The 14,486-nt window shown below is 50.4% G+C and overlaps 1 protein-coding gene and 1 long non-coding RNA gene across 2 annotated transcripts in view; both read right to left on the bottom strand.

Moving 5' to 3' along the window:
* GALNT14 (polypeptide N-acetylgalactosaminyltransferase 14) overlaps positions 1–14,486 on the bottom strand; it is a 209,396-nt gene that overhangs the window by 150,320 nt on the left and 44,590 nt on the right. The window lies entirely within an intron of this gene.
* LOC101682111 lies at positions 408–6,836 on the bottom strand. The gene is made up of 3 exons (XR_001177166.2): positions 6,443–6,836; positions 4,116–4,188; positions 408–659 (listed from the first exon to the last, which is right to left on the bottom strand). It is a non-coding gene; the product is annotated as an uncharacterized LOC101682111 (long non-coding RNA).

Below are 14,486 nucleotides of genomic sequence, written 5' to 3' on the forward strand. Positions count from 1 at the left end.
AGGTCTTCTTCCCCGGGGTTAACCGGGGACCCCTCTGCACACATGCTTATTCACCAAGCACCTGTCACAAATCCAGTAGGGACCCAGCACTTGTCCCTAGGATCTCATAACAAACCCAGGAGGTCAGTTTGGGGGGTTAGGTCCCATGTTCTTCTGATGACAGAAGAAACATAGAAATGCAACACCATGCTGGGTTTGCCCCGGCTGTCTTGTCTTTAGAAACAGAGATGCTTATAGCCCCCCCACTTCGCCAGGAGGGCCCTAGTCAAAGGTCATCTTCTTCCACCTGCCCATTTGACAATGACCATAAGCAGGTTTGCAGTTAGGCTCTCAGAGCCCCGTGACTCATCCGTTTTCTACCAGCCTGAGGAAAGGCTCAGCAGTGATTTATCAAGCGTGCTCTAGGGGAGGCGGCTGACAGCCATGAGCCAGCACAGCCACACTTTTAATTTTAATTTGAAATCCTACATCCTGATTCTCAATGTTTTTTCTCAGGTGCATCCAAATTCCAGCGTGGAGGCAAATGCGCCAAGCACTGCGCCGGTTGGACAATCCAAAATCCCTTCGTCCGATGGCAAAAATGCAGATTTGCAAGTTGGGGTGAGTTGCCGTTCGAGGGATGGAGAATGGCAGGCCCTCCTCGGGGCTGGACCCTGGGCCTGCGGGAGCAGTGAAGGCTGTCGTTATTGCCAGAAAGATCTCATGACCTCCTTGGACTCGGAAAAAAAGCAGACGCAGACTCAACCAAGGATGACCATCCTGATTCTGAGCTCTCCCTGCACTTGACCTTCTGCAGCTATTTCTTGAACACAGTCCAGAGGACAGCAGAGCTCGGTGGAGAGCCAAAAGCTCTGAGGGCAGCTATCTCGGAGGTGACACCAAGGGTAGACAGAGCAGCTTGGTTCCGAAACTGGCATCGAGTGACAGCGCCTCCCTCATCACAGCCATTCGGGCTCCCTTCTTTGCCTACTCAGTTGAACCCCAAGTGGCACTGTGGCCTCGGGGTGGAGGCCCTGTAGGCTCTGACTCTGTGTGCCCCAGCTGGCCCCTCCTGTCTTACAGGGTCTCCTGGCTCCCCGGGTTTCAGGAATGCCCTGCCCCCACCGCCCACCCCTTCCCAGCTGTTCCCTGGCTGCTCTCCTCACCTGACCAGCTATGCCCCGGCCTTCCTTCCTCTTACCTCCAAACTCTGTGTCTCTCTCTGTCCCTTCAGACCCCCCAGGGGGTGTCTGGGCTCTGAGGGAACAAAGCTGGTGAGGCCTACCTCAACATGAAAACTGCTAGCTCCTGGCTCAAAATCCACTATGAATATCGAGGTGACAACAGCTCGCTGTGCACCCTCCCGTCACACTCTGGGAGGCCAGCTGTGTTCCAGGGGCTGCCCCGACACGCAGATCCAAACTAGAGGCACCCGTCAGCAGCCCCAGTGGAGACATCACCCGGAGACACCCAGGGCTGCCGTGGGGGAACCACCCTTGTGTGGGAGAAAGGAGAGGGAATCGGAAGGAGCCAGGAAGGGAGGGATAGGAGAGACCCACGGAAGAACGGGTGAACCTGGGCAGACCCAGCGTCTCGGCACAGAAGCGCCGAGGCCTGGTCGTGAACCTGAGCTGTGCGGAGGGCACGCGGATGCTGGGCGGGGGTGAGCTCAGCCTGGCAGGAGCTCACCTCCCCCTCCTTCCAGGCTCCTTCCTGCACCGTGTCTCTCTCCATCTCTCTCTCTCTCACACACACACACACACAGTACATACACATTTACTTTCCTCTCCTGCTCCCCTTCTCTGTCTTCTTTGTCCCTTTGTGGCCTTCCTCTCTCTCTCTCCCATCCTCACCCTCCTCTGGGCCCCTGGCCTGTCCCCTGTCTGTCCTCACTCCACCCTGCTTCCTGCTCTCTCTCTTCTCCTTCCCATGTCCCTGGCCCCCTGCCCTGGGTTCCCTGAGAGATTCTTCCTTCCTTTGCTTCCACCTCACTGGACTCACAGACTCACAGACTCAGGTTCTCAGAGCCGAAGGAGACCCCGGGGGACACCTGCTCCCACTACAGGAACCCTCGCCTCAGTGCACCAGGATGGCGGGACTTGCCCCTCAGCCCTCTCCGTGGGGCAAGAGGACGAGGGAAGCTCTGCACCCCACGACCCCACGAGAGCCGTGCAGGACAGGGTGACACAAGCCACCAGACTCTAGCCCAGTGCTCCTGCCATGACCACACATTTCCCACACTGGGCTTGCTAACTGTCTATATGTCTTATTTGAACCCTATGTTCTCAACACAACAATGAGACACTGGCTTTTGCCCTGGAAAGCTAAGTGCTGGGTACACGGAAGACGTAAGAAAAACACCCGCATTCAGAGGAAGCAGCAGGAACCGTGGGGGTCAGACCACCTCTGCTGGGCACGTCCCTCCCCCAGCAGCTTCAGTGCTGGTAGCCCGTGGTCCCCCACGGGTGGCGTCAGAGGGCATCTGATCCGGAGTCAACAGCCCGGCCCCCCAGCTAAGCAGCTGCAGGATCATGGGCAAGCTGTTTAACCACTTTGTGCTCCAGAGCCCTTGTCTGCCAAACGGGGATATTTATAGGACTCACTCCATGGGGATTTGGAGATCTGGATAACATAAATAACTCTGCCCTGTGCCTGGCATATTATATGCACTCCAAACAAGTTCATTATCAAGATGAGACTTGAAAAATACATTTGTGGGGCACCTGGGTGGCTCTGTCACTTCAGCATCTGACTCTTGATTTCAGCTCAGGTCATGATCTCAGGGTCATGAGATGGAGCCCTGAGCCGGGCTCTGGGCTCAGTGGGGAGTCTGCTGGAGATTCCCCCTTCTCCCTCTCCCTCCTGTGCACCCGCTCACTCTCTCTCTCTAATAAACAAATCTTTAAACATATATACATTTGTTGCACACTGGCCGTATACAGGTGTTGGTTTAGGCACAGGGAATGCAATGGTCAAGAAAACTGACAAAGCCTTTGCCCTCTTGGTGTCTGCATTCTAGGCAGAAGATAGACAAATCATAGATAAACTGCCTTTGCCATGAAAAAATAAAGCAAATCCGGAGGCTCAAAAGGAAGAGAAGAGCAGCATCTGGGATAGAATGTCTTTCTATAGCCACCTGGGGCCCTCTGCTGTCCCCCAGACTATCTGCCTTCCTGTGTATTATCGGGGCCCTGAGTTCTCTGCGCATAGTAATAATCAGTCGGGGTTTACACACAGTGAGATCGAATGGAGACAGGTCTAACGGAGATGTTCAGGTCACCGTACGCTGAGCAGAGAACACAGCAGAAACAGATCTGGACCTAAATCTCAGCTCCATGACCTTGGAGAAGTCCCTTGACCTCCCCAAGTCTGAGCTTCTTCGCCTGAGAAATGCAGCTAACAAGGGACAGCTGCCGTGAGCACTCGGGACAGTAAAACGGGGACTTGGCACACAATAGGGGTCCCACGGTCCCCACACATCTGCCACATGCAAATGTGTCTCACGCTTCTCTGAGCCTCTACCCTTCGCCCATCCAGAAGATGCGCCATCCAAAAAAGGCTGGTGGACTGCTCTGGAAATAATCAGAAACCATCTCTGGGGCCTGGAGACACAGGTCTGAGAAGGGCTTCCTGATGGACAGGAAGCTCTCACAGGGCTTCTGGGAAACGGAGACACATGGCAAGGAGAGGTTCGGCTGGACCCGGCCCAGCCCCGAGAGTGACAGCATGTTTACAAGAGCTATTAGGAGCCGCTGTTCCTCATATGCTTACGGGAGGATTTACTCTGCCGGGACTGGCAAGCTGCTCTTTTTCCTTTCACTGTTGAATTGATTATTGAATCACAAATATCCCATTTGAATAACATGATTTAACTTCCAGGCAGGCAAGAAGTTCAAAGCCTGTGGTAGGAAAGCTCCTCCCAGAGGCTGGGCTCTGCGACTCTGGAAAATTCTATGCATTCATGAGTTAGGGAAAGCAACCTTCCTAATGCACCCTATGAAAAACTCTGGCAGTTATGAGTTAAGACAAGAGACTGCATACAGCAATCAGCCAGAGAATTCCCCACGCCCAGGACAGCGCCCACAGGCCCCTTCTGTAAATACTTACTGCACGAAGGAACTGACCCAGCCACCTACCTGGCCAGAAGCTTCCCGAACTTGCGCATGCTCAGGTCACCCATGGACCTGGAAACTGGTGTGTAACCATCAGCTGGAAGAACAGGAGAAAGGAGCGGAACAGGAACAGGCAGGGATGCAAGGCTGCCCACGTACCCGCAGAGATCTGCCCTGCTCAAGGTTCCTGTCCGCTGGGCACCCAGTCAGGAGCCTGCCAAGTCGCCTTTCTAACAAGCTTTCAGGATCTCATTTGTGGCCCCCAGTTTCTTTCTGAACAAACAGAGCCTCCAAAAGTTCAGACTGCCCAGGAGCCTGCAGCTCTGAGGTAGGAGAGAAGAAAGCAAACCGGCTTCCCGCGTCAGAACCAGCTCTGTTCCTATGAACACCCTCTCTCCAGCTCTCCTCGCAGCCCCCCATCTTCTGATGACCCCTCTCTGTGAGAGGCCCACAGAGGGGCAAAAGGAGGTCCTGCAGAGATGACCCCCGAAGGATGAGGTCACCAACACCACTATGGGACATGCACTGTCGAAACACCAATGCAGATGTGGACATCGTGTGTATGTGTGTGTACACATTCACAGATCCATGTATGTATGTATATAAACACACACACACGCACGTATATAGTGGCCTCAAGAAACTCAAAATCTCTTTGAGAAAATAGGAAACCATGAATAATGCAAAAACACTGTCTTACCGATTTAGACAGTAAAAGCCATACATAGAATAACTCTATGACTTGTCATCCAACTGGAACATTTCAGAATGAAAGTGGGGAGCCTGGGTAGCTCATTCAGTTAAGCATCTACCTTCAGCTCAGGTCCTGCTCATGGAAGGGTCTGCTCCTCCCTCCTCTTCTGGCCTCTCCCCTGCTCGTGTCCCTGAATGCTCTTTCGTTTGCTCTCTCTCTAAAATAAATAAAATCTTAAAAAAAAAAAAAAAAAAAAAAAAAAAGAATGAGGAGCACCTGGGTGGCTCAGTCATTAAGCATCTGCCTTCGGCTCAGGTCATGATCCCAGGGTCCTTGGATGGAGCCCCACATCAGGCTCCCTTCTCAGCGCGAAGCCTGCTTCTCCCTCTCCCACTCCCCCTGCTTGCATTCCCTCTTTTGCTGTGTTGCTCTTTGTCAGATAAATAAATTTTTTAAAATCTTTAAAAAATAAAAATAAAAAAAAATTTAAAAAAGAATGAAAGGAGCCATTGCTAACAAGTACACTGGGACAACACATATAAATGGGACTGGCCAAGTGAGCTAAGACATCAGGTCACCGAGGATAACTAGACCATCTGAGCTCCAGCAACTTATGTAAACCCAGCTTTAAGGGGTCCTATGCAAATGTGAATTCTGCACAATGACACCGTATCCCTTATGACAAAAGCACTAACGATCACTCTGATTTGTGCTATTACAGCAATGGCCCTTACAATAACTGCAGCTTCTCGTGCTTTGATACGCCAAGTACAGTGCTGAGCCACTACAAACATCATCTCATTTGACTGTTGCAATGATGAGGATGGGCATTATGAGACCCATTTTACAGAGAGTCAAAGCAGGTGCAGAGTTTAGGTTTAAGCAACATGACAACGGCCACAAACTTGAGTCCTCAAGAACTGTCTGCATTTTATTTAAAGACTGTATTTATCTGGCACAAAGAGAGAGAGAGAGCACAAGCAGGGAGAGTGGAAGAGGAGGAAACAGGCTCCCTGCTAAGCAAGGAGCCCGATGTGGGACCCCATCCCAGGACTCCGAGATTGTGACCTGAGCAGTCACAACCCACTGAGCCACCCAGGTGCCCCAAGAACTGTCTGAATTTAAAGGGCCTCATCTTAATTGCAAACTGTGGGTGTCCTGTTACTTGGTTTCTCCTGTATTCCTCAAGGCGGCTCTGAAATCCGAAATCCACACCCATCTCTTATGATCCATAGCTCAGCTCCTGGCATCTCCAGTGGTTTCTTTCTCTCCATTTTAACATCTGCTTCCCTCTGCAACATCTGCCCCTCTTCTCCCCTCAATGATCTCCGGATAGACTTCTTCCTTCTCTCTAAATATTTCTTTCCTCATTTCCGTTCCTGTTACAAACCTCCAAAGACACCAGCTAATCTCATTTGATGTCTAAGAGTTCCTCCTATGAAGGCAAATGAAAGCTTAAGTTGTAAAATAAACTTTAAAATAATAAACAGTTCTGTCATCCAATAATGACATCAAAGGTGCCCAGAAGTCCCCTTCCACGATCCCCAGAAATCTTTATTTACCTCCTGATCTGCCTTTAATTAAACCGGCTTTTCCCTAAGTATTGGCAAAACACACACACACACACACACACACACGTCTCACTCCATTTCCTCACCTCTGGGTTTCAGCGCATAATGGGCAGGGCAGCTGCACCACGGCCTCCCATCCACACGCAGTCCAGGGACAGGCCAGAGGGAGAGGCTGCAGTGCCCTGGCCAAGGAACGCGACCAGGTTTGGTCACTCCAGGCCCATGGGGGCCCTGGGTCTGGGACAGATCAGCGCACACCCAGAGGCTGAGGTAGTCCTCAAGGAGCTAGGACTGCTGCTCTGTCCCAGCCAAAGTGACCAGAAGGGAAATGGGAAGGGGCGGGGTAATGTGGAGGAGCCTGGCTGCAGGGAGACTGGGCTGGGTCCGGAATGCGGAGGCTTGACAAAGGCCAGGACCAATTACATGCTGCAGTCAACCATGGCAACAGGTGGAACATGCCAGGCGCAGGCTCTGGCAAGCCAAGCTGAGGCTCCGTTTGAGAAAACTCCATCAGTAACGATCCTCCTCGATGACATTCTGAGGTTCGGCAAGGCTTTGAAAATAGTAATTGGGTTTGATAACATTAATCAATCAGAAGCTCACTGGGTCTGCTGCCTAACTCCAGGCTCAATCAGCCCTTCTCTCATTAAAGGACCACAGATTGGTAAAGAAACCCTATCATTTTCAAGGTTCCCCGAAAATTGTGTCCAGCCTCAACGCCAACTAGATGACTTTAGAATTAAAGGCCTATGTCTGAAGTTCTCATCAAAGCCATCCTGGAAGGATCTGGCGGACCCCCTTCAGATCAGTCCCACATACCCTGCTGTGCCCAGCCCTGCAGAGCTCCCCGATCAGGGAGGTCACAAGCCCCAGCTCCTGGGGGCCACGCTCTGCACTCAAGGCAGGCTTTTCACCCATGGCCAAGGTCCAGAAGCTGGACAACGTGGAGAGACCATCAGGATAAAGCAGCAGGAAGGGGCACCAGCACATAATATCAAGGCCGAGAACAGGATCCATATGTGGGAGCACTGGGCTTGGAGAGAGAACAGGGAGCTCACAGAGCAGAGGAGCGTGGGTCTGCAAATTCAGGCCTTGGAGGGAGAGCAGGGGAGCTACACTAGGAGGCCTGGGGGTGGCTTCTGAGCAAGATGGCTGGGCCCAAGCCTCAGGTGCAGAGCATTTTCAACTCAAGGAAAGAGACAAGAAATGGAAATGCATACCAAGACCTACGACTAAGGTGACCACACCTCTGGGAAAACAGCTTTTCTGAACCCAGAGCTTCAGGAGGGAAGACAGACAGACAAGATGTGCCCCTCTAGTGAGAAAGCTACGCATCTCACAATAATCAGCTTCCCGGTGAGGTTCCCATCCACCAGCTGATGGAGTGTGTCAGCACGAGCTTTCCACAGGCTTCTTGGGTCACGGGGGTCTCGATCTCCCGTTCTGGGTCCAGTAAGGTTCAGGTCACTCAGCCCCCTCTCACTGAACCTCCCGCTGCTCCCAGGGAGGCCCAGGCGGTATGCTCTAGATACCACTCCGGCCCCTGGCAGTCCCGCGTCACACCAGCCCCTTGCAGTCTGGGGCCTCGCAGGCTGCATTGGGCACGGATGGGCTCTGCAAGCATCAGGATCCCTTCCGGAAGGGCTCCAGTGGTGCATATTCATGAAAATGTTACAAGGGGCAAAACCAGAGTGGACCAAAGTAAGTGGTTTGGTTTTGTTTTGTTTTAATGAAACAACAAAGAAGAGTAGAGTATATTTTGAAAGTACAACTCAAGATGTCTGGCCACCTAGAAGGTGGATTCTGTACATAACTTGACACCTTACAGACATCACAGGAAACCAAACAAAAGACAATACCCCGAATAACAGGGAGAATGGGATCACAATATAAAATACAGGGCACCCCTGTTCAGTTTTTAGTATAAGTATGTCCCATGCCATATTTGGGACATACTTATACTAAAAACATATTCATTGTTTAGCTGAAATTCAACTATAACTGGTGTCTTCTAGTCCTATTTGCTGAATCTGGCATCCCTGCTAAGAAACCATTCCATGGTTAACTCAAAGCACAGCACCAGCAAAGGACAGCTTTAAAAGAATAAAAGATAGATGCTGGTATATGGAGAAGAGATTTAAAGAATCATTTCTTTCCGGAAGAGGAAGACTGTAAGGGGAAATTACCAAAGTCCAGGCATGGTTTATTACAGAAAACACCCTCTTCCAGGAGACTCAGAGGACATGGTTTCCCATCCCAGGCCTGTCACCTGTGTAAGTCACTGAATCTTTACATTAAAGAGTTAGTTTGAGGACAGGACTAGGAAATCACTGCGTTCTTTCCAACTCTAAAATAATATGATTCTATTCAATTAGGACTATATGGAAAGGGTAAACAAAATGTTTTTATATTCCAAGTCCTAAAACAAAAACAAACAAACAAAAAAAAACTAAACAACTTGGAAAAATACAGGTCCTTTTTTTCTTTTATTAACATAATATACCATCATCATATCACATAGTTCCCTTTTTTTTTTTCTGGTCTACTCTCAGCAAATTCCAAGCCTATATACTGGCTAACTGAACATAATAAATAATAATCATAATAAGTTAATTAAAAATAAAGCATTATTAAGTACAGTCATCACACTGTACACTGGGTGCCCAGAATTCATTCATCCTTACACCTGGAACTTTGTACCCTTGGCCTGTATGTCCCCATTTCCCTTTCCGGCTGCCACCATTCTACTCTGCCTCTGTGACTTTGACTATTTAGATTCCACACACAAGTAAGATCACGTAGACTTCTCTTTCTGTGTCTAGCATATTTCACTGAGTGTAATGACCTTCGGGTTCATTCATACTGTCACAAATAACAGAATTTCCTTTTTTATGTCCAAATAATGTTCCATTGTATATTTGTGTCACATTTTCTTTATCCATTCAAGTAACAACAGACACTTGCCTTTCCAGCAGGCAGAGAATGCATATGGCCGAGTTCTAAGAGATGATGCCAGAAGCAGGATCAGATAATACAGAGACGAACTCATAAACCCAACTACGTCGTCTGGGCCTCTAAAGCCGTATGTATGCATCCCAAACATTCTGATGCTGACAGAAGAGAAGTAGCCCTCCCAGAAGACAGCTTTCTCTAAGACTGTGTCTGACTCCAAATGTGTACCCTAAAAATGATTTGTTACTGTGAAAATACTTTCTTAAAATAAAATCCACTGATCCCCATAAAAAGAATTTGTTTCAGATAGGGTAAAGCTCAATCACAAAAGACACTGGTAAGGCTTCCAGAAGGCCATGCCAATGGCTCGCAGACATCAAGCACATGGCTTCTCAACAACGTTGAAGAGGGGTATCAATCGAGTTCATGTGACCATAACTATTTCTTCTCTACACATCCAAGAATGTCTTCCAGAAAAGACAAATTCATTATAAATTTAAAAATCATTTGGGGGATGCCTCGGGTGGCTCTGTCAGTTCAGCATCTGCCTTCGGCTCAGGTCATGATCTCAGGATCCTGGGTTCAAGCCCCACACCAGGCTCTCTGCTCAGCGGGGAGTCTGCTTCTCCCTCTGCCCCTTCCTCACACTGGTGTGTACTCTCTCTTTCTCAAATAAGTAAATAAAATCTTTGAAAAAATAAAAATAAAAATCATCTGGGAGCCATGAAAACTTGTCTTTCTCTTCTAATATGCAAATAAGCAGAAAGGAAAGGTAAAGACTGAGTTAACTCCAAAACAGGTAAGTGTTTTGGGTTGAATCTGCCCCCCCAAACAGTCTAATTTATCTCAGCAAAGACACATTTTTACATTTACAGCAAAAAAATAGTTAAAACATTCAAAAGTGCACATGCTTATTTTGTTGGGAAAATTATACACATTTGTTTGATTAGCTTTGGTAAATAAAATAACCAAGTCATCACTCAAGACTCAGAAGTGGCTGCAAAATTGATTCAATGAAATGTCAAAATAAATCATGGCTTAAAAATGCATGGTATGTAACTTCTAAAAATGAAAACCACATCTATCTCTGTCAGAGTTGTGAAGACTATGCATTAAAATTATATCAAAAACGAATGCATTTTTGAAGGGAAAATATTGATTTAATCGACTCTTCCTGACTAGTGATTCAAATCATGATCTGAATCAATTCGATTTTAATCGAGAGCCCACCCTACCCAAAAGTCATTTATACAGGCCTCTGGAGTGCCTGAGGTTATTTTCAGTGGTCTCCTGGGCGAGTGACGCGATGCTGAGGCTGATATGAAAAGAACTTGTTCCCCATGCTATGCCAACAGGACAAGGAGCAGATAATCCCAGGAAGGCCAACCAAGCACCAGCTACAGACAGTCTCTGATTTACAGCAGGTTCCCTGGCACCCCTCTGACTTTGCCCTGATGCGAAGCGATACACATTCAACATAAAGCATACTTTACATTTTGAACTTTGATCTTTTCTCAGGCTAGCAATACGTAGTACGATACTGTCGTGACACTGGGCAGCGGCAGTGAGCACAGCTCCCGGTCAGCCACGCGACCACGAGGATGAACCACCCGCAGCCTTAGAACCGACCCCCCCCCCCGCCACCTCGCCCCTGAACAATCATTCTGTTTTTCACTGTCAGGTCAATATTCCATAAATTTCATGAGATGTCAATGAGCAGGCGCAGGTAAAAACAGCCACCAGGATCCAGAATGCAGGTGTCAAGGCCAAGCCTAGGGACTGAAATTCACGTGTGACACTCAAGGCTCTTACAGAATTCTGGGACAAGGCTGACCGTGGTCACACTAGACTGGAGCAATCACTGAACCTCAGCCAGAGGAGAGGCTGACAGCCACAGACCAGGACAAGGCAGAAGCTAGGAGGAGACCAGTTTTTAGAACAAGAGGATTGGGGAGACCCCATAGGAACCTGACCAGATAGATGCTCAACACACAAGTTAGGGGTTCAGGGAAATGATAGGTTAGCCAGATAAATTAGCTGCAACTTCTGTCTCAGCTTCCTAAAAGGGAGCATGGATTGGCCTCCCAAAGCTTTAGAACGTGTGGCACAGGTCAGCTTGGTGCATGAGGAAGTGCTCGGTATCTATTATGACTGGCAATGATAGTGATCAAGTGTTCCTGCTAGCATAACCAACTGTCTAGCCTGCCTGGGACTGATGGGTTTCCCAAGACGTGGCGCATTCAGGGCCAAAGCCAGAAAGAGCCAGGCAGACGGGGATGGTGGGACCTTCTCTCTCTGAGAAGGACCCAGATGGATCACAGAGCCTGGAGGTGGGTCAGAAGCTGCAGGGGGGCCCCAAGAGCCTGTAGCTGTGGGGATCAAAGGCCAGGAGAGTCAGGGAGCCAGGCACGCATCTGCTCCAGGGCCAAGCAGGGCTTTCTTGTTTGAGGCCCGCATCTAGCTTGTCTCTTCACAGCACCTGGTGAAGGGAACGCAGTGAATCGATGACTGTTAACAAGCTGCCGGTCTGATCATTTCCTCCTGACGGTTCTGGTTAAAGAAAACAGAACAGGAGGCAGGAGGGGACAGTGAGAACGTGGGGACTGGCCGGGCCTGGGATCATGGACTTTCAGCCGGTCTCCCTACCCTTCCCCGAGTGTTCGCCTCTGCCCGTCCGTCTGTGGAAAGGCCTGGGCGCCTGGCCGGGAACAGGCTCAGGACACCGTGGTTCTGCGGGCAGCCCTGCACTCCCCATGTCAGGCAGCCGCGGGCCAAGACCTTCCCCACAACCCTGTCACCAAGCCCCCTGGGTGACCCAAGGGAAGGGCAGTCACTCAGCTGTAGGTGCCTGCTTCCTCTCTTGCTGCTGTGTCACCCTTCAGACAGGGGGAGCACGAAAGGCCTGGAAAATCCTGGTGACAGGCTGATTCCTGGGAAGCAGCCAGGGACCCCCTTAGCTCCCCGAGGGGCTTGGGGATGGACTGAGGCACACCATTTCTCCAGGCTGATGGCATGCAGCACAGAGCAGAGGGGAAAGCGCACTGGGTTCCAAACCTCCAGTTCAGCCTCAGCTCACCCTCGTCCTCAGTCCTCAACACAGAATTCCAAAATTTGCATTACTATCCTTCCTTTTTTTTTTTTTTTTTTTTTTTTTTTTTTGTGGTGAGAGAGTCTCAGAAAAGTGAAAGACAAGGCTAACAGAGGAGAGCTGTTTGGGACAAGAAAGCTATCAGGTGGTTCAGTGTGTTGGCTGAAGCTCAAACAGTCGATTCTGGAACCCTGAAGGTGTGGCTCTGGATGGGGACGGGGGACTGGAGCTTGCACTGAACTAACATGGCTGATGCAAGAAAGCAGAAACCTCAGGGCCAGCCGTCCAGTGTGGCACTGGAAGCCCTGCAGGAGACATGACCAGCTCCTCCACGTTTATGAACGGCTTCGACATTCTGAGCCAAAGTTCAGCGTGCCTGGGTCATGGACATGGGGCTGGTGACCTCCTTGGGGACAGGGCTCAGGTGGCAGCAGAGGAGCAGCATGCGTGTGGACCGGGATAATGGCTCTGCTGCTTGATAACTTAGTGCCTGAAGCAAGTCACTTAACCTCGCTTCACCTCAGCCTCATCTCTCCGAGCCGGCTCAGCCATCACCAGTGGGAGTGGTCAAGACAGTGCGTGTGTCACACTCCGCCCTGCAGGGGGTACAGTGCAGCCCTCCACACGCGGGGTACGCCACTTCAAGCAGACATCTGCTAACAGGCGAGGGTGCCAGGCCCACAAGACAGACAGAAGAGAGCCCGCGCCCCCGCTGATGGCATTTAACCAGACCAGACTGACTTGTCTGGCGAGAAGCCGAACTCAGAGTCTCCACTCCTCATTCCCCATCTTTCAGGCATCCGGAGAAGTGGTCCAGGAGCAAGACAGAGACTTCTAGAGAAAGGACGGAGCCAGTGCTTCAAAAAGATACCCCTGGACACATGGGTGGACCAGTGGGTTAAGCCTCTGCCTTCAGCTCGGGTCATGATCTCAGGGTCCTGGGATCGAGCCCCGCATGGGGCTCTCTGCTCAGTGGGGAACCTGCTTCCTCCTCTCTCTGTCTGCCTCTCTGCCTAGTTGTGATCTCTCTATGTCAAATAAATAAATAGAATCTTTAAAAAAAAAAAAAAAAGATGCCCCTGGGTATAACCACAGATGAGTTCAAATCTGAGCCAAAAGACAACGAGGGAGCCTTACCCACGGGACAGCAACAGGGATGGAGCCGGAGGCACAGAGAGCGAGGCCAGAAACTCAGTCTCTTCCACACCCTGGCCTGGGCACCCCTGTGCTCACCAGAGGAATCTCAAATCCCGCACAAGACGCTGCCACCTCTGCCAGACCTCCCCCCGGGTCACGCCAACACTCCCCTCTGCCTTGTTCTATGCTTGTGAGCAGCCATGCCCTCCCCACTCCATGCATGACCATGACCCTTCAGCTCTCTCCTGCTTCCGGAGGCTCTCCTCACGGACGCACTCAGTTCTCGCCCACAGGTGACATCGGCTCTGCCACCACCACAGGCTACCCTGGCTGTCAGGCCTTCAGTGGACTGGGACCACACTCTATTCCAGGCTAACCTTGCTTTTCAGGAACATGGGGTCACTAGCTCTTTGACCTGGACACCTGCTACCGCCTACCCGGGCCCTTCCTTTCAACCACACACAGCAGCTCAGGCCCGTGGGCAGGGGACCGCCCCGCTCGCCCAGGTACCTTCAGAGTGTCTGCCTCACGGCCTCGCTCTTAATCACCAGGCTCGACAGCTCCCCAGTCCCTTGACCTTTCCTTTTCAACCCCCTCCAGGCCTTTCTACTGCAGAAGAATGTGACCTTGAGCAAGTACCTTCCTCCTTCTGCAGCTGTGGTTATGAGCTATAAAGATAGAAGTTATACAAATTATGTTCACAGGTGAGATAAAATAGCCCTATGAATTTAGAAACACCTTCAAATGAATTTGTACGTTATTCGTTACAATGGCATCATTTGAAAAACAATAATCCACCTTTGAGGAAGATTTATTACTTGTGATCCAACAGCACAGCAGTGACAGGAGTTCTATGTGGGTCCTCGGACCCGGGGTCACATTTCCAGAGCCCTCTGGGGGCCCACGGCCTGCAGCCTGGCAGACAGGGAGCTCGACACTCTCCAAGGGCCTTT

This window comes from Mustela putorius, unplaced genomic scaffold (genome assembly GCF_011764305.1).
Source record: "Mustela putorius furo isolate JIRA1106 unplaced genomic scaffold, ASM1176430v1.1 tig00000281_pilon_pilon_pilon, whole genome shotgun sequence".
Lineage (NCBI taxonomy): Eukaryota > Metazoa > Chordata > Mammalia > Carnivora > Mustelidae > Mustela > Mustela putorius.